The sequence below is a fragment of the Aedes aegypti genome, chromosome 3 (assembly GCF_002204515.2).
Source record: "Aedes aegypti strain LVP_AGWG chromosome 3, AaegL5.0 Primary Assembly, whole genome shotgun sequence".
Classification (NCBI taxonomy): domain Eukaryota; kingdom Metazoa; phylum Arthropoda; class Insecta; order Diptera; family Culicidae; genus Aedes; species Aedes aegypti.
In genome coordinates this window covers 62,630,837-62,657,900 of record NC_035109.1, presented here as the reverse complement: position 1 = coordinate 62,657,900, position 27,064 = coordinate 62,630,837, and the positions used below count along the sequence as shown (strand labels likewise).

The 27,064-nt window shown below is 37.4% G+C and overlaps 4 non-coding genes across 4 annotated transcripts; all 4 read left to right on the top strand.

Moving 5' to 3' along the window:
- The first annotated feature begins 1,379 nt into the window (after nt 1-1,379).
- Nucleotides 1,380-1,452, top strand: Trnaf-gaa. Its single transcript has one exon. It is a non-coding gene; the product is annotated as a tRNA-Phe (tRNA).
- A 790-nt stretch (nt 1,453-2,242) lies between these two features.
- Nucleotides 2,243-2,316, top strand: Trnat-agu. The gene has a single exon. It is a non-coding gene; the product is annotated as a tRNA-Thr (tRNA).
- A 1,886-nt stretch (nt 2,317-4,202) lies between these two features.
- On the top strand, nt 4,203-4,275 carry Trnaf-gaa. Its single transcript has one exon. It is a non-coding gene; the product is annotated as a tRNA-Phe (tRNA).
- A 608-nt stretch (nt 4,276-4,883) lies between these two features.
- On the top strand, nt 4,884-4,956 carry Trnaf-gaa. Its single transcript has one exon. It is a non-coding gene; the product is annotated as a tRNA-Phe (tRNA).
- Nucleotides 4,957-27,064: the final 22,108 nt, after the last annotated feature.

Below are 27,064 nucleotides of genomic sequence, written 5' to 3'. Positions count from 1 at the left end.
ATGAGCCATATAAAGTTTTAATAAGACCTGTAATTGCAGAGATATATCCAAAAAATTTTATATGTTTTTTAGGGAGTTAACCCAAACTTTTTGCACGGGAGCGTATGTGCTATAAATTGAGGGAACATGGTCCAATTTGGACCTAGTAACAGTTTTTGGCCATATCATTTAAGCACGATGTACAGCATGAAAAGTTCTATGTTTTCGAGAAAGCCTGATTTAGCGCGCACACTTTCTCTCAGAGAGTTTTGTTATATCCCTTACTAGGACATGATTAGACATGTTTGAACATAATTCTACAAAAGGTCCGAATTGGGACCCCCCATGTTCTAATTCGGAACACCCTATATTTTATCGTTTTTTGTTATGGTAGTTATCAAATATTACTCCGATATGTTTGGTATCGAAACCTTCTTCTGTAAGCTCAAGTATAAAAAATAAACTCAATTGTCAATTGCGTGAAACTTGTCAATTTAATTCGAGTCAGAACTAGCTCAAGTAAAATACGAATGTAATTTAAAAAACCGTGGGTAAAATCCAAAACTGACTCAAAATTAAGTACAGTAAGCTCTCTCTAACTCGATTTTCAACGGACCATCGTGTATGGGAGATATACAGATAAAGAACACATATTTTTAAACTTCAGAGCATTTTGTTATTTTGACACAAAACATTCGAAACAGCCATTTTAAGGCTAAGTAGCCCATCATTCGTTTTGGCAACAATGATGACTTTTCTGCTTGCATTTCAAAGTGATAAAACTCAGTCTTGATAGTTTATATTAACTTGAAAATTTATCACTGTACGTGCTAGCATGCATAAAGTATGCTGATACTTTTTCAGCTGTGTCAGTGAAAACCAACTGATTTTCTATGATTCGAAATCGTGAGATGAATTAGCAACAATCATCAACAAAGCATACAAATTTCAATGACGGCCTACTTTGCCTTAATCGGGTCAAAAAGGTGCACATGTGCGGGAAACTGAAATAGACAGCATCGAGTCGGGACATCAAGTTGGATAAGTATCGACCTACATTTTAAGGACAAAGTACACTATCATAAAGTGATTAGAGAACGAAACCAAGCTTCAAATTTTTCAGTTCAAAACATATATTAGGTAAGATAAAGTTGTATTGTTCTCAGCACTCGTGAACGTTTTTTTTTGTATCGTATTGTCAAACAGTAGTCCAAGTTACGGCTGATATAATAACATAAAATTTTTGATACAAAAAGCGTTACGGAGGGGGGTGGGGTAGAAAATTTCCAATTTTAGCGTTACGTAATAAATGGACGCTGCCGCCTAGAAACAGTTTTGAGGTATTGTTTCAACTTCTTCTTTGGAAATTATGGACCAAAATGATTAGAGTTTTATATAGAGCCGAAATAGCTCAGTTGGGAGAGCGTTAGACTGAAGATCTAAATGTCCCCGGTTCAATCCCGGGTTTCGGCATTGAGATTTTTATAGATGCGATCTACTGTATCGATGCAATTATTCGGCGTAAAGAAGTAGCCATGTATGTGTATGTGTAAATAAATTAATTTAACCCTTCTATTATTGCGGATTCCTGAAACTTCAGTTGAATGGCATGTGGTTGCAGTTGCTGCAGCTATCCGAAAACAATTCGCTTTTTGAGTGATGAAATATAAATTAATTGAAGTTTATTGTTTACTACTTCGAAAATATTTAACATTTTTGGAAGGGCAAAATTAAATAGTTATAAATAATAAGTACTACCTATTAATGCTACCATTCTACAGCTTCGAAAGGGTGTATATTTCAACAGTCTTCTATCATAGGCAGATTACAAACTTATAAACATACGGAGAGAAATGGAATCCCCCTTATTCGCTAAAATATATATTACCAAAGTTTTATAAACTGTATGAATTCGGTATTTAATGTAAACTGTTTAAAGATTTAAAAGTTTATATTTTCCTGCAATTGTCCTTGCACGTATAATGGTACCATGGTACCCATAGTGGATGGTCCCATAAGAAATCAATGGATTGCGTCATTAAAGGAAACATGCTTAAAGTGTGCATGTGCATGTGTGAACAGTGTGCATTTTATTGGTGCAAGGATTATTGCAGGAAAATTCATCATCGTAGTAAAGCTACCACTAATAGTAGTTTTGCCAATGTGGGTTTTCAAATATGATAGGAACAGTAGGTAATGCTGCTGCTGGTACAGTGATATTTTAAATTGACAATTTGCATTATTTTTGATTATTCATCGTCAAGGCGCCGTGGCTTAGTTGGTTAAAGCGCCTGTCTAGTAAACAGGAGATCGTGAGTTCGAATCTCGCCGGAGCCTCAGAATGACGTAACTTTTTTATACAAAGGCTGATAAAAAAGCAAGTGCCGGAAAGCGCAATAATGCCGATTTTCTGAAGGGGGAGATGAAGCATAGTACTGATATGACTACAGCCCAATTACTTGCGGTACAAATGATAGAATGGTGGTTAACGATCAACGCTCCGTCATCGAAACTTGACAAGCAGTTTTTCTGTTCAAAACTAAATAATATTTGATGGAAATGTATTCACTGTGTTTCAGTTGGAGAACAGAATACAGTGAACACATTTTCCTGTAATTTTTCTTGATTTCGAACGAAAAAACTGCTCTTGAAAATTCTAAAATCAATTACGGATCCTGTCTCCTACGTCCATCATTTAGGGGAGGAGGAGTATGTTCTTCGAAAGTGTGACAGTGCGTGTCTTGGGGTTGAGAGGGTGATCTAACAATGGAAAATGTTGGAAATTATATATGAATTATTACCATTTTTTCTAGGATGACATTTTTCTTTGAGTCCACATGTTTCTCCGTCTAAACTAAATCCGGTCCAAATATGATCCGCAATGGTAAAGGGGGGTGAAGACAGCTTCTAGAAATCCAAAGATTTACGTTGTTGATGACCGATTAGTGTACAATAGGATAAACTAGTTAATTTGTCTAAAAGCTTAAAACTAATCTACTCTACTCTTAAACTACACACTATGAAGCCATAATTTATTAGTAATTTGTGAAGTAAAAACTGGAAGCATCTGATTGAATTACCTTCATTCCCTTACAGTACAGTTCATTTGGCCTCACTTTGTACAAAGCATTTAAAGACCATTTTATTGCAATAGTAATTCCGACATCAATTCAACGAACCAAACGGCACAAAGTAATTCATAATGGGGTGCTTGTAAATAAACCGTCCAAGAAGCGAGACGAGGAAATCACTTAAAAGCAAATAAAAATAACACAAAAATAAATACAACAGCGCCATCCAGCCAGCCTCAGCAACCATCGTATGGTGTTTTTATACGAATCTCACATTCCCCCTTTCATGCGGAGGGATGAAGAGAAAAAAAACAGGTCGTGTGCTGTACGACGACGGCGACGACGACTATACGACTACGTCACTTGATAACAGAACGGAGTTAATGTTGTTGTTTTCATTTCCTTGCCTATTTTAGTATATTTCTCGATTACTTTTTCAAATCGACGTAAGTCACTTTCATACGGTTTTGAGAAAATTAATTAAGAAGAATCCCAACCTACCTTCTAAAACTGTTTTAAAATTAATCAACATTTTAACATTTTTTTTACCGTGTACATTGCTTAAATTTTGCATACAATCAACTCACATTCAAAAACTAACTAGATTCTATTATTTCTCATAAAAAAAATTATGACAAAATGATAAGCCGTTTTATTCAGTTACTTGCGACGTTTTTGTACCAGTGTAAAATTGGCTCAAGTAGTGTTTTGTTTTGATTCGTGGTTAAGTCACTCTGTCTCTCCATACAACGGAGCGGCGAAAGTAGTGGTTAGGTTGCGAAAGTTGAAAATCTTACTTTCGTCGTTTTGTAAATCCGGAAAGTAAACGTTCTAAAAGTGAAAAATCGAGTTGTTTCAGCGCAGAGCGTGTAGAACTTCGTCTGCGAAACACGTAGAATAGATAAAGTAAGTTTGTGAACTTTTTTGACTTGAGTCTGTATGAATAAGTTTTCGAGATTTTGTTCGCCACCGTCTAGCGCGTGGCACATGTCTCGAGGCTGCCTACCTTCTTTTTTATTTTATCAGTCCAGCAGTGACCAGACCATGCCTACACCGGTGTATCAAAGTTTATTTTTATTGCCTCGCTTCGTATGGTTTGAGTTGGAAAGGTAACGACGAGTGAAGAGATTTGAACGCTCACATTTTCTATGCGCCGAAATAGCTCAGTTGGGAGAGCGTTAGACTGAAGATCTAAATGTCCCCGGTTCAATCCCGGGTTTCGGCAAGTGTGCTTTTTATATGTGGTTTCTACCTTATCGATGGAACGAATTGGCTGCGGAATTTACGGAATTTTTGGGATAAAGCAACATCATCATCTGAGCGCATTTGTGGTTTATTCTCAAAACTGGTTATTCAAAACTGTTTTCAAGCAACACGTTGATCGTTACCTTCCCAATTAAGCAATGAAGAATTAATCATATTCATGATTTTATGATTTTAAGGGATAATATAGGTAACCATGAAAACCAAGTTTTAGAATGGTTCTGTGATGGCTGATATTGAGATACGAAATATCGAATTTTGGAGAGAGTTGACTGAATTTTGATATTCTTTGAATTTGTTGGCAATTTAGAAAGATTGGATTTTTCTTTGTGATTTTGAAATTTTCTTCAATTTGAATTAATATTTATTTGTTTCCATTACCTTGAGTGATGTGAAAATCTAAGATTAAAGTAGTATGTAATCCAACTTCAACATTTGAATTCACTTTCCAAACACACAAACTTAGGAAAGAAGTCAGATGCAGATCAAATAATTTATCTAAATATTTATTTGTTTTGCATCGTTTAAAATGGACACAAAGAAGGAATTGAAAATTTGTAATTCTTATGCGCCGAAATAGCTCAGTTGGGAGAGCGTTAGACTGAAGATCTAAATGTCCCCGGTTCAATCCCGGGTTTCGGCAAATGGATTTTTTACAGTTGATATCTACTTAATCGATGGACAAACCTCGCTTAATTTATGATCTCGCCCCAAAAGCCATTGGTAACCAAAAGTGTTGCTTGTTGTTACTGAGCAAACGAATGGATTTACGTCTAAATCCATTTAGCAATGTTGATATCCAGAACATTGTTCTCATATATTTGAGATCATTTCTAGTTAGCTCAAGGTGTTATAATGCAATTCAGAAGGTATTTTTTTTTTTCACTTTTATCAACTTTTATCAACTATTCACAAGGAATATGAGGATTTTTGAATCAAATATTCATTCACTTGAAACATGCAAAAAGTTAAATTTCATGTATTTAAAGGTTGGTCCGACCCTCACCATCGGACCATCCTTTGATTGAAATTTGCTAAAACCCATGATTTTGCCTACATTCTTCATATTTTATCTTCGAAATTTGATTAAATTTCGAAGATGATTAAATGATTAGAATAAATTAAATGACTCTTAAGAAAATGTGTTTTTAAGTAAAAAAAGTCTTATAAACTCCCAATCAATCTTCCGGATTAAGGTCCGGGAGTACCTAGGATATACCTCAGCGTAACTTGAACTCAAATCTAGAGGGGGCTTGACTTATTTGATTAAAAAAAAATCCTTGAGCAAGGTGCATACTTAGCATGAGAGTTTAATTTTTTTAGGGGGGGGGGGGGGGGGAGGGGGCTTGAACCTTTCTAGGGAGGGCTTAAACCTTCCATATTTATGCCAATGAGGGTATTTCAAAATGAAAATTATGGAGAAAATGCATAAATCTTCATAAAAATAATTTAAGAATCAGTGGTACAAATCGATGGAATATATCATCTTTTTCAGTTTGGAAACCATTGTGGTCATTTACACACTAAGATTAAATTACTGGAGTCGGTAAAATTTTACTGGGTTTTGGAACTACCGAAAAAGTCAGTAAAATGAAAACTGTCGCCACGTGTAATTAAAAAGCAAATTTCACCATGTTCTATTTTTTATCGATATATGATATAAAAAGAAAGCTCTCTGCAAATTTTCAGTGAAAAATCTCTGTTTTTCGATTTCTGACATTTTTTTTAGTTTACTGACTTTTTCGGTAGTTCCAAAACCCAGTTATTTTTACCGAACAGATTGAGTGTGTATGAAACATTGGTCCCGGTAGGGCTACTTCCAGAGTATTACGCACTGATACCTTTGGAGGCTTCAAAATGCATGATTTCCCCCGGTTGTTCGGACCATTTTCGGATACGTTCAATTACTTACTTTAAGTTCTAATAGGGCTCCATATGACTGATATTTGAATCTATTTTATTGTTATAGTATGGTGACTTGAATTTTATGATTTTTCGCATTAAAATAAACTGACATCATTTCATATACTTCCTCCTTTTTCTGGCGTCCAGAGTCTGGACCTCATCTTACTATTTCATGAACAGTTACTTATTATTGACTTGAAAACTTCCTTCAGAAATTTATCATTCTTTGCATTTGTAAACAATAGTCTCCAAATAGAAACAGGTGATACATTGTGTCAAAGAGATCAATTTACAATAGGTCTTAAAAAATGTTAACCAGGTTTTTTGCATTTCTCCATAATTCAAATTGAAAATTATCCTAGGTATTCCAACAAATTCGTATTTGAGTTTGAAACCGTCTCCGAATTCAAAATTTTTAATGCATCGTGTGATTTTTCCTGGAACTTTCATCAAAATCGACCGAACGATGATGAAGATAGAGAGTTTTGAAACATCGATGTCTACACCCAGTATTGAAAAGGTTAATTCATCTCAGAATACCTTGAATTTACATTGAGCATTAAATTCTTCGTCAAACTTGCTTGAGATTTATTGGGAAAGTTCTGTTAAATTGTAAAAGGTATGTATCAAAATTTTTGAAATCAAAAATACTTATTCGACAAAAAATCGATTTAAAGTTCATAAATTGAAAAAAAGTATATTTGGCAAATCTGTTTCTGGCGAGAATATTTTTTTCTAGACTTCTTGAACGATTTCCTTTAAATGTGCCGAAGGTCATATTTCTCTTACAAAATCATGGGTTTTTGTCAAATTTACAATCACGAGGGGTGGTCCCATAGTCCGAGGTTGGCATAAAAATTTGGCTTTTGAATGTTTCAAGTGAATGAACATTTCACTAAAATTTGGTTGAAATCCGTGATATTCAATTACACGTATGTACTTTTTTGTGGACACATTGTATGGCAAGACTCATATGTTGATTTGAGACTTCGTCTCTTACAGGGTAAGAAGACTAGTAAAAGAGGATGGCAACAAATTCACCTAAACTGCTCTCGCAAGGTTAAGCAAAGATAATAACTGTGGGTTCAAAGTTGACTTTTTGTTAAACAATAATAAAATATGAGAGTGAGCCTCACTGGCTCATGTACCACAATTTTCATACATATGTGATTTTAGTGCTCAAAATCATCTTTAAAATAAAAAAAATCAGAGGATCCCATTTCGGGGTGAAATTGATCACTTGACAAAACAATTGTTGTTTGTTTTGAAAATAACTCTACATACCTAATTTGGGCTTCCTGCATTCAAATATGCTTGCTAATTTCTTAATAATAATTATTAATTCATGAAAATAATGAAAAATTCAATTTCAGGAATACCGCAGAAAACGCATAAATGTAGATAGCACAAAAAACTTCACAACATGATAAGACAAACAAAGTTCATTTATTATCTTTGCTCTATTGGTAAAAACTGAAATCAAAAGGACCTATCTAACATTGAGAGACTCTTTTTATTTACTTTTTCTTTAATCATAAACAAAGTTACATTTACCTCTTCTGTTGCGTTTTTGGTATAAACACTAGTCAAGGAAATTGCCTTTCAATCTATAGTGAAAAACTTCCCAAAAGCTTTAGTATTCCACTAAAGAGAGCGAGAGAGGGAGAGAATCTCTCATTTGTACATAAGTCTTTAAATAACTTTCAGCGAGATTTACAATAGGCGTATTCACTAAAACTTGCGAAAAATGAAATCCTGCGTAACCTTAGCAATGAAACATTTCAAATGAAATATTCCGCTTCTGCTTCTATGCAATGTCAAATCAAAGAAATACAATCTAGTTATCCACTGTAAACGTCAAAGAATTGTTGTTTGAACTCCAAATTGTATTTTATCTCCGGAGGATAAAATGATGTTTATGCATTCATTATTCGTTCAAATAACCTGAATTCAACCTAAGAAATAAATGAGAGCCAGACACGAGACCAACGTAAACGGAAACCACGTAGACGTATAATGGCCAAGATGTGATTTTATTTGCAAGTGTACACTTAAATTTGTCCTCCATCTTCTATTTTAATCTCTATTCTTTACAATTTCCTTCAGTAAAATGGGGTTTCAGCCTTTTCCGTAACAATTTTTGTAACATAACATTTGTATTTGTTTGAAATTCCCATAGTGATACACAGGCATTCTACGATTAATTTTCAACTTACTGAAAGGTTTCAATGATTATTTACGCAGTTTCATGAAACATCTCTTAAAGTGAAGATGAATCGAAGCCAAACTTCAAATTTTCAAGAGCACGGATCTGGATAACCAAACATCCGTTTGAGCTGAAAACTTAATCGATGGGTCACTAGCTGGTGGTTCTCCAGATCCGTGCTCTTGAAAATTTGAAGTTTGGCTTCGATTCATCTTCACCTTAAGTAACTACCCTTAATATAAAGTTTGAAAGCTGTGATCTAATCCATGGAATTACACGGTGTTTGATTTGAATTGGGTTTACCTCAGCCCTTATAGGTATTGGCAAGGCATTGTATCTTACCATAGTGACTAAAAGATTTTTTTTCCCAAATTTAGTATTTGAACGGTTTATAACTAAGGCTGGAGGATTCCTAGTTTCGTAACGGTGAGAAGTGCGCGGCAATTCTTGATTGTGTAGTGCTAACGGATTATGTAACAGATTCTGTATTTGAATTAGAGTTTGCAGATCTTGCAAAGTAGCAACTGGCAACACTGATTTATCTGCTTCTGAATATAGGTCAATGGTTGGATACAGCCTCGGTTTTCTATAAATTATCTTCAGACAACGATTTTGTATGGTTTGGATTATCTTTAGCTTCGTTTTTCTAGCTGCTCCCTATACTGAGACAAGGTAGCAGATTTTCGATTGTATAAAAGCATGATACAGTATGAACAGTTGTTTTGATGGTACAAATTTGGATATCTTACATAATACTCCACATGTTGTACTGATATCTTTAGGTAGTGTAGCGATGTGATGGATGTCTTCTACTTCTGTTAAGGATCTTGTCCTTCAACTGCATCATTCCAAAGATCGAACGACATCCAGGGTCAAGAATCTTTATTCTCTTAGAACGGATATCTCTCTCGAGCATCTTTCCTTCAACTGATGGTACACGTTTTTTTTACGTGGCTGACATTCTTGGAGGAAGGACTCACGCAGCAGTGGCGAAATCATCGTTAAGTTTTGTATGGTCTACACTATTATCTTTTCTAAAGCACAGGTGCGAACAGTCCTGCAGTTCTGTAATGTCGTGAGCACTAAACAATGATCACTAATGTCGGAGAAAATTGTTTCATTGAATAAATTTTGGGAAAGCGATTCAGAACATACTGCATGGTCGAGAATATTCTTGCTAGTTGGCCTTGTTGGGTGTGTGTGTGACTCTAAAGTTATAGCAGTTTAAAATGTCCAGGTATTCCTAAACTGATCTATCATTTGATTGATTTATTGCCAGATTAATGTCACCAACTTTAATACAGGGAGCCCCTCTTTTTGTGGATGATAAAACTGTCTCCAGGATATCAAAAACCTGTGGATCAAGAAACGATGGACGCCTGTACATTGCGTGGATATCAACATGAGAGCCATTTTGTGCGACTCGCAGATGAATGTGATGGAAACCACATACATGCTCATTTGAAAGCTCTTCAAACGTTAAAGACTGACGCACATATACAACTAATCCACCTCCATCAGATTCAGAACGACATGAAAAAACAGCGTTATATCCATCAATGCTGTAAAGTTGACAACGTGCTTCCTTCTACCAAGTTTTTCCAATAGCAACAATATAAATCTCTTTAGTATACGCCGAAAGAAGTTCTTTCATGCAATCAAACTTCTCAATTGAGTTCATGCCTCGAATATTAAATTGTAGGAGTCTCATTGATGAACGGTTTGATAAGTTTACAATATTTTTATTCAGATCAGATATAGAATCAAAACAGTAATTTTTATTGTAAATTAAATCAAAACTCAATTTAATTGTAAATACAATCAAAACTCAATTAATTTTTCCATAGTAATTTTTACTTTGTGAAAAACAAAGTTTTTCTCTGTTCGACAGTTTTTCATAGAGACTTATGGAAACACATATAGTTAAGGCCTATTGCTAAATCTTATGTTACCATAACATTGTAAAACTATGTACTGAAAATTGATTAGGATTTCAATAAAAAACGTGGTGGCAACTCTATAAAACTAAACGGTCATTAGTAAAAAATACGACGACCATTTCTCAAAGACACTAGGTATACGAACTAAAAAAACGGATAGATACAGCGTGCAATATGATGTATATGAAATCTTATTATGCAAATGCAGAACTTTGGGCTGCATGCATCGAAGAGTGTTGTTAGTACTTTGATTCGTAAAGTTATTTATTTTTATCAAGTTTAAAATCCAATTTAACTACGCATTTCCCTCGAAATTGAGCATCAACAAATTTATAACTCATTTCATGGTCCATTAACGCTTTGCAATTTGCACCCATTACCATGAGTGGTCTCCGATTGTCATAAATACTTTGCGGCAACCCCAGTAGAACCCACACAGCATCCAGTCCAAGAGTCGTTTCAAGTTCAAAATCACACTCAATTCCGAATTTCAACAAACCATTGGGTTGCAAAAATGTAGGCAAAACCGGTCATCTCTGATGCATATTACACTGTAGGTACGTGTGAGTGTGTAGGTATACCTAGAGTCGAGAGCAGATAAGAAAGCCCCAAACTGGTCGAAGCAAAAGTTCACCGTTCAGCCACTATATAGCACCGTTATCAGGGCTTCTCGATTAGAGCATGGACCACAAACACGTCGGAATTTGCTTGCTGTTGCAAATTTCAGCAATTCGATCTCGGGGGATGCTGGTCTGAGCCAGTGGTTTTGTGTGTAAGGGAGAAGGGTACGAATTGAACTCACAGGCTTTTTGACGACTTGTTATATTTGGTGTCCGAAATGAATAACAGACAGGTCGTTATTTAGGAAGCTAATGCTGCCCGATTAAGGTGCCACAAATGTTCTTACTTCAATATGAGCGTGTTGTTCTAGAAAATCCTCGATGTAATCTTGATTGATAGATTGTTTCAAGCCAGGTCTTCATTAAAGTGATGAAAGTTTTGATAAAAATCATGATTTTAACACAAAAATCAATCAAATATTGAAGCATGTCTTGTCTTTAAATCCGGACACCTTAGACAAATGATGTCTTTAATTCCGGACACTTTTGGATCGAAATCCGGACAAATGTGTTATAGCATGTATCCGTTAAATTTCAATGAAAATAATATCAACACGCAATTAAATAACAATCTTTAATAAACTTGATGTCCACGATTGCCCCACAATGGCAAACTAAATAACACTTTTGTAATAAAACTGGTTTGATTACCTGAGCTGAAGCACACGTAGCTTGAACTGCATTCGTTGCGGGTCGAACAGCTATTACCGTGATGCATCAATACCCGGACGCTTAAGACGAGCGCAATATTCAAACACAATTTACTACATGTTCTAGATCAGTTTTTAAAAAGTTTTGCTTTGGAACTAACTAATTGAGATCTAAGTTTAAAGAATGTAACACATTTTGTAGTATTTATTACGATTTATTCACCCAAACCATTGAATTTACAATGTTAATCGTGTTTTTAAATCCGGACTGATGTTCAATCATGGGCTCAATAACCGGAAACGCTGGAATCGAAATCCGGACATTTGCAATATTAGCACATTTACAAGAAGTTTGTAGTATTATGAACAGAAAACCTGCGAATTCACACTTATTTATCCTATATCTCGTAATTTCTGTCTCGATAAAATAAAAAAGTACGCAAACTACTTTGCTTAACTTAATATTAATTACCTGAGACTGTTTTGCAATGTGACTCTGACTGCATTACCGTAATTGGAGGAAAATCCACAGATATTTTACTTCATTCCCCTTTCTGTTCACTATTTATAATTTATGTAATGTGTATTTATTTTTCTTCTGAATTTTACGTTTACAGTTTCTCATTAACAATATTAAGTGCAATCACTATTTGTCCGGAATTGAAAACAGTGCTTCTATCTCCCGGACAGTTATTTATACATATAAAATATCACAAGTTTGCAATTTTTATGACATCCTTGAAGCCTTTTACTGCTGTGTATAAAGTAGAGCACAATATCAACGTAAAATTACACATTTTTCTTTTATTTCAATGTTTAAAGTATGTTCACACGTTAGGTACTGATTTTGCTAAAGAAGCGCAAAAGAATTGATGAACAACGACTGCTGAAGGGGGCAAGCTTGTCATTTTTATTTTTTGTTTTATTACTAGGATTACTAGATCGATTTTAAAGGGAACATGAGACCTTATAATTCATATTATCAGACAGATATACAATTTATATTATATTCAATTAAATAACAGTGAAAACATGATTATTATCTGAGTGTCCGGATATTGGTCCCGTCCGGATTTTGATGCATCACGGTATTGAAGATAACTGTAATTAATTAATATAATTCAAGTGTCCGGATATTGGTACCGTCTGGATTTTGATTCACCACGGTATATGCCGATTCCAAAAAAAACCTAGCCTGTCCAAAATCGTGAAAGCATTAACGGTGCGTTTTGCAACATTCTCTCCCGGGTGCGCATGATGAATCCAGGCTGTGTAAAACCGGTCCATTTTCTGGTTCCTACTGAGTGTTGGACAATTATGACCAAATCTACTTCTTCGGGGATGGGAACGCACTGTATCACCATTCACCGTCCAACACCATTGGATTGTTTCCGATATAGTGCGAGGTTCTGCTGGCAACGGTGTGTTCGCACATACAATCCACATTTTAATAGCTGGTTGTATTGGTTTCAAAGTTGAATCGTACGGTCTATGGGGTTCTCCGTCAGGGATGGGTATTTCGCAAAGCACCGAGTGGGAAAAATAGTTCCTGACATGCAATGAGCCACAAACTCGAACACATACTTACTTACATACATGGATATGCATATTTATGGTTGAGAAAGGATCCCCTCAAGTGGGGTGCATCAAAAAAGCAAGATTGATGATAAGCTGTCTGGATCAGTGCTTGTGCAACATAAACTACCATTGCTGCCTTCGGAGACTCAGCACTGAGGTTTTGTACGAGTACCGAAATCACTGGAAAGAAGTCGAATGGAATTAGGTATTTTCGTTAGAACTTTTGCTGCCTGTCGCTTTGATCTGATTCGAATTTGCCGGCAACGATTTCGACCGGTTCCGAAGGACTACCCGAGAAGAAACGCATGACGAAATAATATCATATTATGGTATTGAAATGAAATACCAGCACACCATAGTATGCTTTTCCGGGAATAAGAGGCAAAATACCAAAAATCAATGCCATAAATTTCTATGAATAACATATCTAACATAACATACTTAAGCGTTTCAAAAGTGAAAACATATAAAAAATAACAAATTGTATCACAAAGATTATAAGCATATCTTACAAGTAGCTAATTTAGTTACAATAGCGTAATATGGCATGTCATTGTTATGGGCTTGCTATTTTCTTCTGATCGGGTAAGATCCAACTCAGGTACCGCATGGGAATAGTGTTCGAGTTAAATGTTTGGATCCTTGATGCCTTTGGGGGGAAACGATTCCGTTCTGCCGAAAACTACTTCAATATGAAGCTGATGTGTGGTATGTGTAGTGCGGCTCTTATATCTGGCGAAGCGCATTTGTTTGCAAAACCACAAAGTCTATTTCCCAAAATAGGCATTACCTAGCAAACTATTTTGATCGTCATTGTTTACAGAAAGCGCAGAGATTACGGGTGGATTTGGTTCTGGGGTTGATTTAAAACGATGGCTAGGGGTGTTGGTTTAGATTGTGTGAGGTAGAAGAGGAAGTGGTTTCAGAAACTATATTTAGAAGTTTCTTGAACGGAACATGCTGTATTTATAAGCTATATGTGCTGGAATCAACGAATGTGTGAATGTCGTTCTACTCACAAAGAAAACTTTTACAAACAACACACTAGTTTCAAATATGTTGACTTACTATTAAGTTTGTTTGTATGTTGAATCAAATCTTAAAACGAGGCAAATCGGTATGTGAAACAAGGTATGGATTTTTTAATTTTGTTCGTAGAATAGTTATTTGAAATATTGAAAGAATGTATGCTGATTTGTGCCAAGGCAAGCTAATAATTAGTTTTCGCAGAACTTCATGGGGTTACTTAGATTAAAAATATTGGATTTGAAAACTCTTTGGAGCTTGGATATGCAGCTTTCAAAGCACAATATCTATTTCAAATGGGTTTCTTATTAATTTGTTTGAGTTAACCCTGGCGGAAGTAACTTGCTAAATAACTGCAAATTATGTAGGTCGTGCAGTACAGCCCTGATGAGGAAATAAATCGATTTTTTTAATTACTTAAAAAAAAACATGATTGAAGAGAAACAGTTGATAAATTGATACGTATCAGATAAGGAACCATTATCTGATCATCGTTATAGGGTGCAGAGCTACTTAGACACTTCCATGATTCACTTTGGCATGGAGGGTTTTCCTGGGTCGAAATGTATGAAACTTTGCAATAAGAAGCACTTCAATACGACGTATATTGTGGTCAAATTTGAGCTCAGTAGCTGTCAAAAAGCCTACTGCCGAAATGAATCCAAAGAGCAAAAAATAGGATCCGGCTCTCTATCTACTTCTAACATGTGTATGTTAATTCATAAACTATGAATTCCAGGAATCCTGGATCAACAATCTGGAAACTTTATATTACATTATTTGCGACCAAATTTCATTGATACTCTCCGTTTATTGAAAATCCAAGTGCCTTGGATGATACTGGATCGAGAAATCGATCACTGCGGTACTGGGGTATTGATTTACTCTCTCAGAGGAATTGATTTACCTTTACGGTTAATCTACCCTCTCAGAGGAATTGATTTACCCTCTCGGGGAAATTGATCTGCCTTCTCGAGGGAATTGATTTACCTTCTCGGGAAAATTGATTTATCCTCTCTGGGGAATTGATTTACCCTCTCGTGGGAATTGATTTACCCTCTAAGGGTAATTGATTTAACTTCTCGGGAGAATTGATTTACCCTTTCTGGGGAATTATCTACCCTCTCGGAGGAATTGATTCACCCTCTTGGGGGAATTGATTTACTTTCTCGGGAGAATTCTTTAACCCTGTGGGGGGAATTGATTTACACTCTCGGGGGAACCGATTTACCCTCTCGTGGTAATTGATCTACCCTCTCGGGGGAATTGATTTATCCTCTCAGGGGAATTGATTTACCTTCTCGAAGGAATTCATTTACCTTCTCAGGGGAATCGATTTGCCCTCTTGGGGGATTTGTTTTTCCCTCTCGGGGGAATTGATTAACCCTCTCAGGGGAATTGATTTAATCTTTTTGAAGAATTGATTTACCCTCTCAGGGGAATCGCTCTACACTTTTGAGGGAATTGATCTACAATCTCGGGGGAATTGATTTACTCTTTGGAGGAAGTTGATTTATACTCTCAAGGGAATTGATCTACCCTCTCGGGGGAATTGATTTACCCTCTCAGGGGATCTGATCTACCCTCTCAGGGGAATTAATTTATCCTCTCAGGAGAATTGATTTACCCTGTTGGCTCGAGAAATTCCCATCAAAATACAATCCTGATTTACGACGAGCAACAAACAATCGCCAAAATAGGTATTGTACAAGGCAGACGGTCCAAATGTTTACGTCTGAATCATTGTTTGCTGGACTTTGGTGATCACCACTGGTAGACGATGGGGATAGGTAATAGGCTGTCTGAAATGATATGTTTACGTGAGATTGAGTAAGTTTAGCAAGAGAGACTTGATTAGCATTTAGAAAAGTATAAAATCACAAATCGGATTGATGACGTCATTGTTCTCTTAAAATATTAGATATTCAGGATTTCGAATAACGAGGGAGAGTTTAGTTGCGAACAGATCGTCGGGAATAAAACACCGCCTTGGTAGAGCCATGTTGTTTATTTTCTGTTAATTTATAAAAAATACATGCAGTGTAGTCTAAGATGAAGTTTTACTCATGTCCAGAATAAACCTCGTGTGTATAGTGCGATATTGTGTTTGTCATCAATCGTCCTGTTAGAATTTCTACATATACTGCCTCAAGAAGCCTCAAGGAGCCACTTAGTCGATACGAATATGAAGAATTCCCATGATGCTGATCCATTGATGGTGCGGTGTTTTAGCAGTTGTAGTTTATTATACGCTCGATGTTGGTGCGCTGTATGCTTAATCCATTGAAGTCGGAGGTGAACGGTTTAGACTCAACATACCCTCTCGAAGGAATTAATTTACCCTCTCAGGGAAATTGATATACCCTCTCGGGGGAATTGATTTACTCTCTCGGGAGAATTCTTTAAGCATGTTGGGGGAATTGATTTACCCTCTCGGGTGAATTGATCTACTTTCTCGGGGGAATTGATTTATCCTCTCAGGGGAATTGATTTACCCTCTCGAAGGAATTCATTTACCCTCTCAGGGGAATCAATTTACCCTCTCGAGGGATTTGTATTACCCTCTCGTGGAAATTGATTGACCCTCTCAGAGGAACTGATCTACCCTTTCAAGGGAATTGATCTACCCTCTCGGGAGAATTCTTCAACCTTGTTGGGGGAATTGATTTACCCTCTCGGGGGAATCGATCTACTCTCTCGGGTGAATTGGCTTGCCGTCTCAGGGGTAATTTACCTTCTCGAAAGAATTCATTTACCCTCTCAAGGGAATCGATTTACCCTCTGGGGGGATTTGTTTTACCTTTTCGGGGGAATTGATTTACCCTCTCAGGGGAATTGATTTAAGCTCTTGGAAGAATTGATTTACCCTCTCAGGGGAAATGACTTACCCTCTCAGAGGAATTGCTCTGCACTCTTGGGGAAATTGATCTACAATCTCGGAGGAATTGATTAACCCTCTCAAGGGAGTTGATTTATACTCTCAAGGGAATTGATCTATCCTCTCGGGAGAATTGGTTCACCCTCTTAGGGGTGATTTACAAGTTCTTTTGAAAAGTTCGTCAAAATTTCATCAGAAATAATTCTAAAATACATCACATCTTGCGTCAGAAATTCTTCTCTGTTTTCTTCATTGATAATGCTTTCTGAAATCCCCGAAATATCTCCGAAAAAATGTTTTTGAAATGTATTTTTCCAACGGCTCTTCAGTGGAAGTTTGTTGAATAACTTCAGGAATACTTTTGCTTCCAAAATTAGCATAGCGGTTAAGCTGTATGTGGAGAAACATTTAGCAAAATACCCAGACAACCAAATTATACGTATAACAAAATCACCTGGAGGCTTTGCATGTGCAAAGTTTCACTTTTAAAATGTCGCGAAAAGGCCTTCTACGTGCAAAAATGGAGGCAAAATACGTGCATAAATTCTGTGATGAATAAAAGCATACAATGTAAGTGTATAAATTTTCTACAGAACTAACCTCTCATCTTGTACGACTTAACTTGTGATAACAAATGTTGATTTGATCGCTACTACGGATTACTTTGTACGAGTGTGCGGGACGAAACAAAATGTACAAATGAAAAAAAGCGTTTTATGCGAGGAATCTCATCAATCTGACGATTTTATTCACCGTGTTTGCGGGTTTGATTTAATTTGTATGAATAAACGAGTTATTACGTGAACTTTTATGCGACTTCTAGTAATCGGAAAGGGAAAACTGACTTACTAAGATATTATACAAAATTAAGAATCTTCTTTAAAACAATCATTTGGAAATAGTTTATCAATTTTTGACAGGATTTTGACACCTATCTGTTAAAAAAGGATACCATCTTCAGCCATTTTGCTACACAGGCTGTAACTTAACACTAGGCTATGGACAAGCATGCTTCAATGGAGCAGCTGGTAAACATTTTTCAAGAAAAGTTTTATTGGCTGGAGCGGGATTTGAGCTCACACTCCATGAACTGAATAATGGAACATCGGAGTTGATGAGTTACGTTTTCAAAGATTTTAGCTTCTCGACTACCGATCTTGAGGATCAGAGTTTGATTCTTTTTTTCGAGTGAAACCAATGTTTATTATATGCAGCATAGAAAAAGGACTAAAGGCGCAAATCACTACTTGAGCATTTCTCTTCATTCACTTAGGAGTGGGAGATTTTTGTGAGTTCTATTGATTAAGACTCAGCCACAAGATACACTTTTGAACAATAAATCGTGATGAAATTTGTTGGCATCAAGTCATTTGGTCCATTGGAAAAAAGAACACTCTAAATGAACTCGCGTAATCAAATTCTAATCCTCAAGATCAGTAGTCGAGAAGCTTGACCTCGGGGCTATATCACATATGAAATTGCTTGGCATCAAATGAGAATGTTGTTTGAAACACGACTGCGTTGATGACATTTGCTAGATGTTTTCTTCAATCAACATCCATCATTGAAAAAGCAAAGCTACTATGTTCAATTTTGTAACATGTCAGCAATTGCGCCATTTAGGAGCAGCTCTAAATGCAGGGGAATGAGGAATGTCGTATTTCCGACGATTTTTTACAATTTATCTGTAATTCGGAGACAAAAATGATGTACTACAATAATGTTCAGAAATGACAAAGGAATGATACTACGATTGAACTTTTATGATTAGGCATGAGGTTAAGAATCTCGTAGAACAAAAACTGTAGAGAAATGTATGTTTTACAGGTACTTTAATGAACAGAAATTAATTTTATGAGGTCAAAACCATCTCTAATCGGCATACAGTGTTCTCAAAAGTTGTATAGTACTAATAAAACGTTCAACTAGTGGTATTCATTCTGATTTTCATTTTTCCAAATTCTTGTTAGAATTTTTTGAATGTAAAAAATAGTCAAAAAACACAAATTCGACTTGAGGCACCTCCTAATCTTCTCCAAATTGGATGAAAATTTGTCTGGTAGTTTGTTTTAGTATTGCAACTAGGACTTGGGGGTGACTGGTTGAATCCCAGAAATTTTGATTTTTGTGAAACTGTCTAATCCATAGTTTGTTCAACATATACATAAAAAAATACATGTCATGATACAAATGCGTTATTACAGTATACAACGAGCTCACCAGTTGATAATCCATCTTCGACTGAACGGTCACAATCTCAGCGTCAACACGCATAAGCAGGAATATAAAATCACTCCGATGGTGCGCGAATGAAGTGCTAACTGAAAAAAAATCACTAAGAGCGCGCTAAAAATGAATCGGACAGCTAGGACCTTCGCAAAGCACTCGATTAATATTAGGAAAATGTATGCAAGAATTAATTGCAAAATCCTTTAGTAAATAGGTTGAATAATTTCTTTAAAAATCCCAAGTAGAATCGCTAGTGTTGTTCAAAGATAACAATCTGTGGAAAATGTTTGCATGATTTTCTGGAGAATTTTTCGGAAGAATCTTAGAACGCCATCAACGCCATAAGAATCGAATCCAGGTACCTGGAAGAATCATTACTTTTTTTTCGGAGGAAGTCCAGGTTAAGTATTGCTGCACACTTTGGATACAATTTCCTAAAGATTTGTTGAAGGAATGTGAACAGAAAGTCCTAAAGGGCAAATTGGAAAAACTGTTGGCTAACTCTCTGAAATTTTTTTGGAAAGAACCCTTGCCCTTGCTCTTGGTGATTTTGGAGTGAGACTCCTAGAATTTATTGGAGAACTCCTCAGTAATTCCAGAAAATCCTAATCAAGTTAATAAACAATTGGATGATGTTTTAAATTAACAATTGTAATTTATGTGTTATAAGCACAAAGAGGTCCTTCCAGGAGAAATGTTAAAAAGATTTTCAAATGTGGAATTTGTCAAGAGATTTTTTAGACAACTAGATAGAGATCTCTCGAGAAATTTTCTGGTTAGATCAGATGAATAATGGGGTAGCTACTTGGGCACTTCCATGATTGATTTTAGCATGGAGGATTTTTCTCTGTCGAATTGTCTGAAATTATGTCACAAGAAGTTCTTGAATATGACGCATATGTGTCCAAAAATAAGCTCAATAGCTTCCGCAAAACCTTACAGCCGAAGTGAATCAGTTTCGGGCGCGATTTAGCCCATCTTCGGGACAATGTCCGACAGCCGGATGGGCTAAATCGCCCCCGAAACCGGTCGACGGAAAGGTAATTTTTAAAACTTTTTGACAACTTGTAAGAACGATAAGTGTTAGGGTGATGTGCTAGTATCCATCGTATTAAGCATTGATCAGTGAGAGCTGCAATTTTCCCAGTATTGCAGTGAATGATGCTGATACAAACCGATGCCAAACAATTCTTTCTCAAAACGGCTTTAGCATTGTACAATAACATTTTGATAAATCTTGATCTGTTTTTGGAAATAATGCAAAGAAAATGCATCTTATCGTATTCTCAATCCGTCGTATCGTTTTCAACTCCGTCGCAATCAGTTTCCAGATTCGTCCCACAACTTACGGCTCACTGTGATGTATTGAGTGGTTAAAACACAATATATCAACGCTATAATAAAATGTTTTACTAGAATATATTGACTTTTTTGATAAAAACCAAATAGTGATCGCAACTCAGCCTTCGAGTTGCGAACTTATTTGCATATCTAAAAAATAGTACTCATTAGTGAGTTAAAACATTTTAAATTGTGAGTGCAAATAAATAGTTATATTACAAAATGAAATGTTAATATTTGCACGCCAAATCTTGTTATTTACCTATATACGTATATGATTCAATTAATTCAATTAAAGGAACAACTTTTTCATCGAAATCAGTGCAAAGTATATATAATCTGTTCATTGCGTAACATTTTGTTTTTAGTTCGCTATACGCCATTTAGTGTGCAACTGTTGTTTACTCTTGATTCGGATTGACATTTCAGTGACTTGTTTTTAGCCCATCTTCCAGAGAAGTTTGTTTTGGTTGAAAAATTGAAGTTTGCGGAATACGAAACGAATAATGAATCGGTAGGAAAATATACTAAATAGTGTTAAGATTTTTTGTCACATACATTAATAAATCATTACATTACAGATCATTTGGTAGCGAAGAGTTCCTTGAAGAAGGCACTTCTGAAAGAAATCAACTATACACCTCAGAAATTTTGCCTGATGTGAACCAAACCCTGAATGATTCAGTTGATTATGGTCAGAAGAACTTCGTGGGAGAAACAGCTTTGAATGATGCCGACAAGCCCTCGGATGCTGTAGCGACCGAGAGCTATGTATTTTCCTTCAAAGGAACATTTTTCCGTAAGCTATTCCGAAGCCAACTTCGTCCCGGGCAAATGTCTTCCAGAGATATCTTCGGCGATTCCGTGGATGATGTACTACGATGTATTTGGAGCACCGCAAAACACCATGTTAATCGCAAAGTGCAATTCGAAGATGAGGTACCGTCGTGGTGCGACAAAGAACATCCGGATTTTGAAGACATCGGTGAGTTCGTGATGCTCCAGGACCAAACCAAAAAAAAACTCTACTCTATCGCTAGTATCACACCTCGAGTGTTACGTTTGTGGCGAGGAAGAGTTTTAAAAATCTTTGTGTACGTGTATTCCCTAAATGTGGAAACGAATACACAGCACCAAAAACTTCAGCGCGTGCTGATTTCCCCACAAAATCCCGATCGTTCAGGTGCCACTTCCACGCGTGATGATTCCTCACTTGCTAGTGAACTCTGCGCGTCACATCCGGACATCGAAGGACATTTCAGCTCCTGGCTGCTGTGGGAGAATTACGTAAACTCATCACCAGCACACGAACGTGATCGTCTGAAGCTTGCCAGTGCCCCTCCTCTTGAGCTGGCAAAATATTTTCGCTGGGCAGCAGTATCTGAATCAGCGAGACTACAAGCTATGCATCGAGGGATGGTCGTGGCCAATGTTGTAAATACTGGATGGACAAAGGAGGTAGCGGATCTGGAGAAAGATGTATCATTGGCTCTCAACGTTTTACAAGGAGTATCGAACAGACTAAGTGCGATGAAAGCGAGAGGTTCAGCTGGATCTGAGGTGTTTGATGCTATGGAATCAACATTACAGCCTGTGGAATCGGATCTTAGTAAAATTCTTGCATCTAGGGTTGGGGACTGCGATGATACAGACCATGCTTGAGAGATTTGGACTTGGAAATTAATTCCCGTTTGTTGTTTTTTGGCAAGAAATTGAAGTTTTGTTTTGTTTTTAAATCAATTTTATTCTGTTGACTGTGAAATAAACCAATATGAACGATCATGTATATAAAACTGAATCAATACGGCATGATATTGAAATCCATATCTTTTGGATCTTGACCCAATCCTTTTTCAGGTAGGAAAACTCCACCCCCAAAGTATCCACAATGCTCGAAAATGTGTTTTGTCGAAGAGGTTTTAAATCTATCGACTGTTCCACAAACGTCTCTCAAAATTGGAGAGTTTTCATGATGATGTTTCCTGAGAAATTGCTTCATCAACCCAAAAACTACTTCGATCGGGTTAAAAAACGGGCAATACGGAGGAAGAAATATTGGAATAATCCCAATTGAGCGTAGGTATCGAATTATATTCGGGTCGCAATGGATTCTTGCGCCATCCATAATCCAAACGGAATGGAATCCTGGGTATTGTTGGACATGCGGGTTTGTCAAAGCAAATTTCCTGCAGCAACCGAAGAATTTCGTCCTATTGAAGGTTCCCTCTGTCCAAAAACTTTCAACAATGCCATTTAGCCCCAAAAAACAAAGAAAAGATACCCGAGGTTTTCTACAGAATTCTCCTCGGTAAATAATTTTCTGTCCAACAACGCCGTATCCTTTGTTTCGAAGCATGTCTCGATCGTCGAAAGCTACCTCGTCGAGGAACACAAGATTGTATAAATCCCACTGAATAGATAACAATTCTTTCACAAAACGGATAATTTCATCATCCCGAATCTGGATTGCTCGACGCTCGATGGACTTCCATGAAAATCCTGCCTCATGAAGAATCACCCAGATTGATGATACGCTGATGGTTTGATGGAAGTGCAGTTGAAACTTGTGTTTGGCTTCTTCCAGGAAGAGTACCGGCTCCTTCCGATACAAATCAATGACCCACTGGCGCATGACCGATCCAAATTTTTTGTATACCTGGTCGCGCTGTTTACGGGTGAAATATCCATGTTCCTCGTATTTAGAAATCCACTTGCAGATGGTTGACAAAGCCTTTCCGTAAATAAGAGCCAGATCCTTTCTTGAAATACCGAGAAAGTAGTGTTCGTAGAGAGCGTGGTACACTGTATTCGGGCTTGCGTGCTTCCGTTGAACGTTGCTGATGATAACGTTGCTCATTCTGAAATATTTTCGTTTTCGAACTCACTTTAAATATTTATTTAGTTTGAATGCAATCCAAAAGCTGTCCGAATGAAAACACTACTATATGATCGATTTGTTTTATTTACATTCAGACGGCATAGGTTTCACCACAGCTCTGTGTCATTAGCAGCTTTGACAGTTACTTCGCACAAAAACTTCGCATCGCATGGTCAAAGCGCGACTACGGTTTAGTGCTGCGAAGTCAATATAGATCTACGGGCATCTCCCTCCATTCCTTCAGCATGATGGAAAATACTAATTTCCTTTAAAATTCATTGTTCGTCATCAAAATTCAGCCCAAACATATGAACACAATTCCTTTTGACCGTACAATTATGGCATTTGCTCACAGTACAGCGAAAACAACACAATCAAAGAAATCGTATTTTTACGTCGAGCGTCGCGCACACATTGATGCGCACAAACTTTTTTTTCTCAGTACGACGGATTGAACTTTGTTTACATTCTCAATTATACGCGGCGGTTGAGGAAATTTCGTAAAGTTTGGTGATTAATTGAAGTTTTACGGCCTGTGATTGGAATGAAATCCTTCAGTGAAGAAGTACGAAGGTTTTCCATAGTGAAAATAAGTGCCCGGCGAAGTAAATCACCCACGGGGGCGGGAAGAAACTTGTGTTCGAAAGTGGTGTGACTGATGTCGATCGCTATGCATTTCTCTCAAATCGTGTTCGTCCATGCGATTTCGGTGAAAAAGTGGAAAGTGGATAGTTGAACTGAAGTTGTTTATCGAAATACAGTAGTTTCATTGCATTTTTGGTGTACAGGTGAACGAATCATAAAAGCTTTCACAAAATTACATTCGGAAAATGAATCTATGTTGCAGGTAAGTTGGAATACCCGCCGTAGTGGAACATTTTAAGTTTGATACGATGAATAGTAGCTCTTACGACGAAGTAGAACGAAACCCTATGTCTTGTCTCCGTCGCGTCTCGTGAATGTCGTGTAGTTCTTACGTTAGTGCAAACTATAAAAATGAGTAGTGTCATGTTAAACAAAACTTGAAGAACCTAATACTTTCAATTCTGTAAGCCTTGTATGAGTATCTGGTCATTATTCCATAACTGTCAGAATGTCTTTGTTGGATAATTAGAAAATGTGCGTTTCCATTTTGCTACAAACTTAGTATCAGGATCGCATTGTCCCAATTTTCAACAAATTAACCTTGTTCTCGCATTTCTTGATACCAAACTCCATACACATCCAGAACATCCACCCATTCTTCAATCCCGACCTACTTTATCTGCACTCATTACAACCTACTTATAAAAGCATCCAACCGGAAGGACCGGAAGCGCTTGATGCTTGCACTCTGTGCCACAATCCTTCTCCCCTGCACCTGCCGTCATAGTAGAAGCCCAGCATTTTATTAGCATTCCATTCGGTTGCCTGCCGGCACGAACCCTTCGGCGGAACGAAAGCTAGAAAGCTATTCGCTGTCAGACCAATTTCCGGGTGTTTTATGGCCTTTCACTCTGATGGCACGACCCTCGAAGACGTCAGGGTGTCAGGGTGGACGATAGTCTAGCCTCTAAGTCTAAAGCAACCGAACTGAACACTACTGATGATGTTCCAGCTTTCCAACCAGAACGGTCTTTTGCTGGGCGATGCAACGCTCGGTGGCAGAAGGGAATGGAAGTGGTTCTGTTTCATCGCCACCATTAGACATTTTTAATCCTTCCTTGTTCATTCCTTGCTGTGCGCTTGAACAAGACAGTTCAGTCTTTGGCAGTCGGTAGTTTTTTTTTTTTTTTTTGGTTTTTTCTCCCACCGCTCGAGTGGGTTTTTACCAGTGCAGTTTACTTCTGTAGTGCTATAGACCGCGCGCCGTGAAGGAAGCGAACCAGATTGGCAAAGGTCAACTGGTATCGTGCCACCATTTGATTAATATTATCACCATCATCCCCCGGTGATTGGTTCCCCGCATACATCAGTGTAGCAGACCAGCAGCGGTCATCGAACGGGAACGGATAAGTATCAATTTGTATACCTACTCCACATCTATTGAATTGCTTTCGCATCTCCGAACAAACAGTGTTGAGTTCAAGGTTGTTTGTTGTTTCTCCTCTGTCTCTCTCCCGGTGCAATTTCGGCCGTATAGGGGAGTTGGGTACAAAATAGCCCACTGATTGGTTAAGTTTTTTTCTCGATTTTTATTTTTTTTTTTGTTAATTTATTTTGCCTACTTAGGGGAGGTGTGTACAAAATAGTCCACTGATAGGTTAATTTTTTTTTCTGCATTTTTTTTTGTTTTTTTTTTTTTTTTTTATTATTATTTTTTTTTATTATTTGGTTGCGGTTGAATTCTTTTCCGCATGGACGAATCGGATGGAGGCGATACGCCTCCTAAAGATCTCGTTGCTCGAACGCGGTTTTATCAACCGTCTTCGGCTGGGCCTTGGGTTGTCTATTTCCGGCGCAAAAATAAGATTTTGAATGTGCTCTCGATCTCTAGAGAGCTGACGCGTAAATATCCTGGGACCGTTATTCACCAAGTGAAGCAATCCAAGCTGCGTGTAACTGCACCTAGTTACAAAGCAGCGAATGAGATTGCTCAGCATGAGGCTTTTACTGTGGAGTACTTTATCTACATACCCGCCAGAGAGGTCGAGGTGGAAGGGAAAATTATCGACGCGAGTCTGACATGTGAAGACATTAAGACTGGCAAAGGCATTTTTGAGAACCGGTCCATTCCTGATGTGGCTATACTGGATTGTAAACAATTGCAATCAGTTTCCATGGAAGGAAATAAGAAAGTGTTTTCGCCGTCAGCCTCGTTTCGTGTAACTTTTCCTGGTTCCGTTCTCCCGAAATTTGTTTGCATCGATAGTGTTTTTTACCCAGTGCGCCTATACGTGCCGAAGGTATTTAATTGTACCAACTGCAAACAGCTTGGTCATAGTGCTAGCTTTTGCGACAACAAGCCCCGTTGTGGCAAATGCAACCAAGCTCACTTGGAAGATGCTTGCACACAGGAAGCTGTAAAATGCAGCTACTGTCGTGAGGATCTTCATGACTTGCAGAAGTGCCCGGCATACAAAAGGCGCATTCGAAATGAGAGTCGCTCCATTGTGAAGCGCTCCAAGAAGACATATGCGGAAATGGTAAAATCTTTAAAAAAATCCGCAGAAGAGTCTTCATCAGCCATCCCAGTTGGTAACTCTTTTCAAGAGTTGTCTTCCGATGAAGCGAACGACGACGAAACCGATGGGGGAGATTCTTCGGAGGTACACGCACCCGGTAAAAGAAAGTCTCCATCTTCTCCGGGACTGCGCCGTAAGGTATTGAAATCTTCCCTCAGAAGTTTGCCTAATCCCAAAGGAGGTGGGGCAAATTTAAAAATCCCGAAGAAACAGGTCTTTGATGCTTCCGTTCCGTGTTGCAGCAAAGATCTGCCGCCCCCGCCTCCACCGACTAAATACACTTCGAAAAGAAGCTCTAGACAAGATAGCAAGAAAAAAGCTACTGAAGTCCCTCGC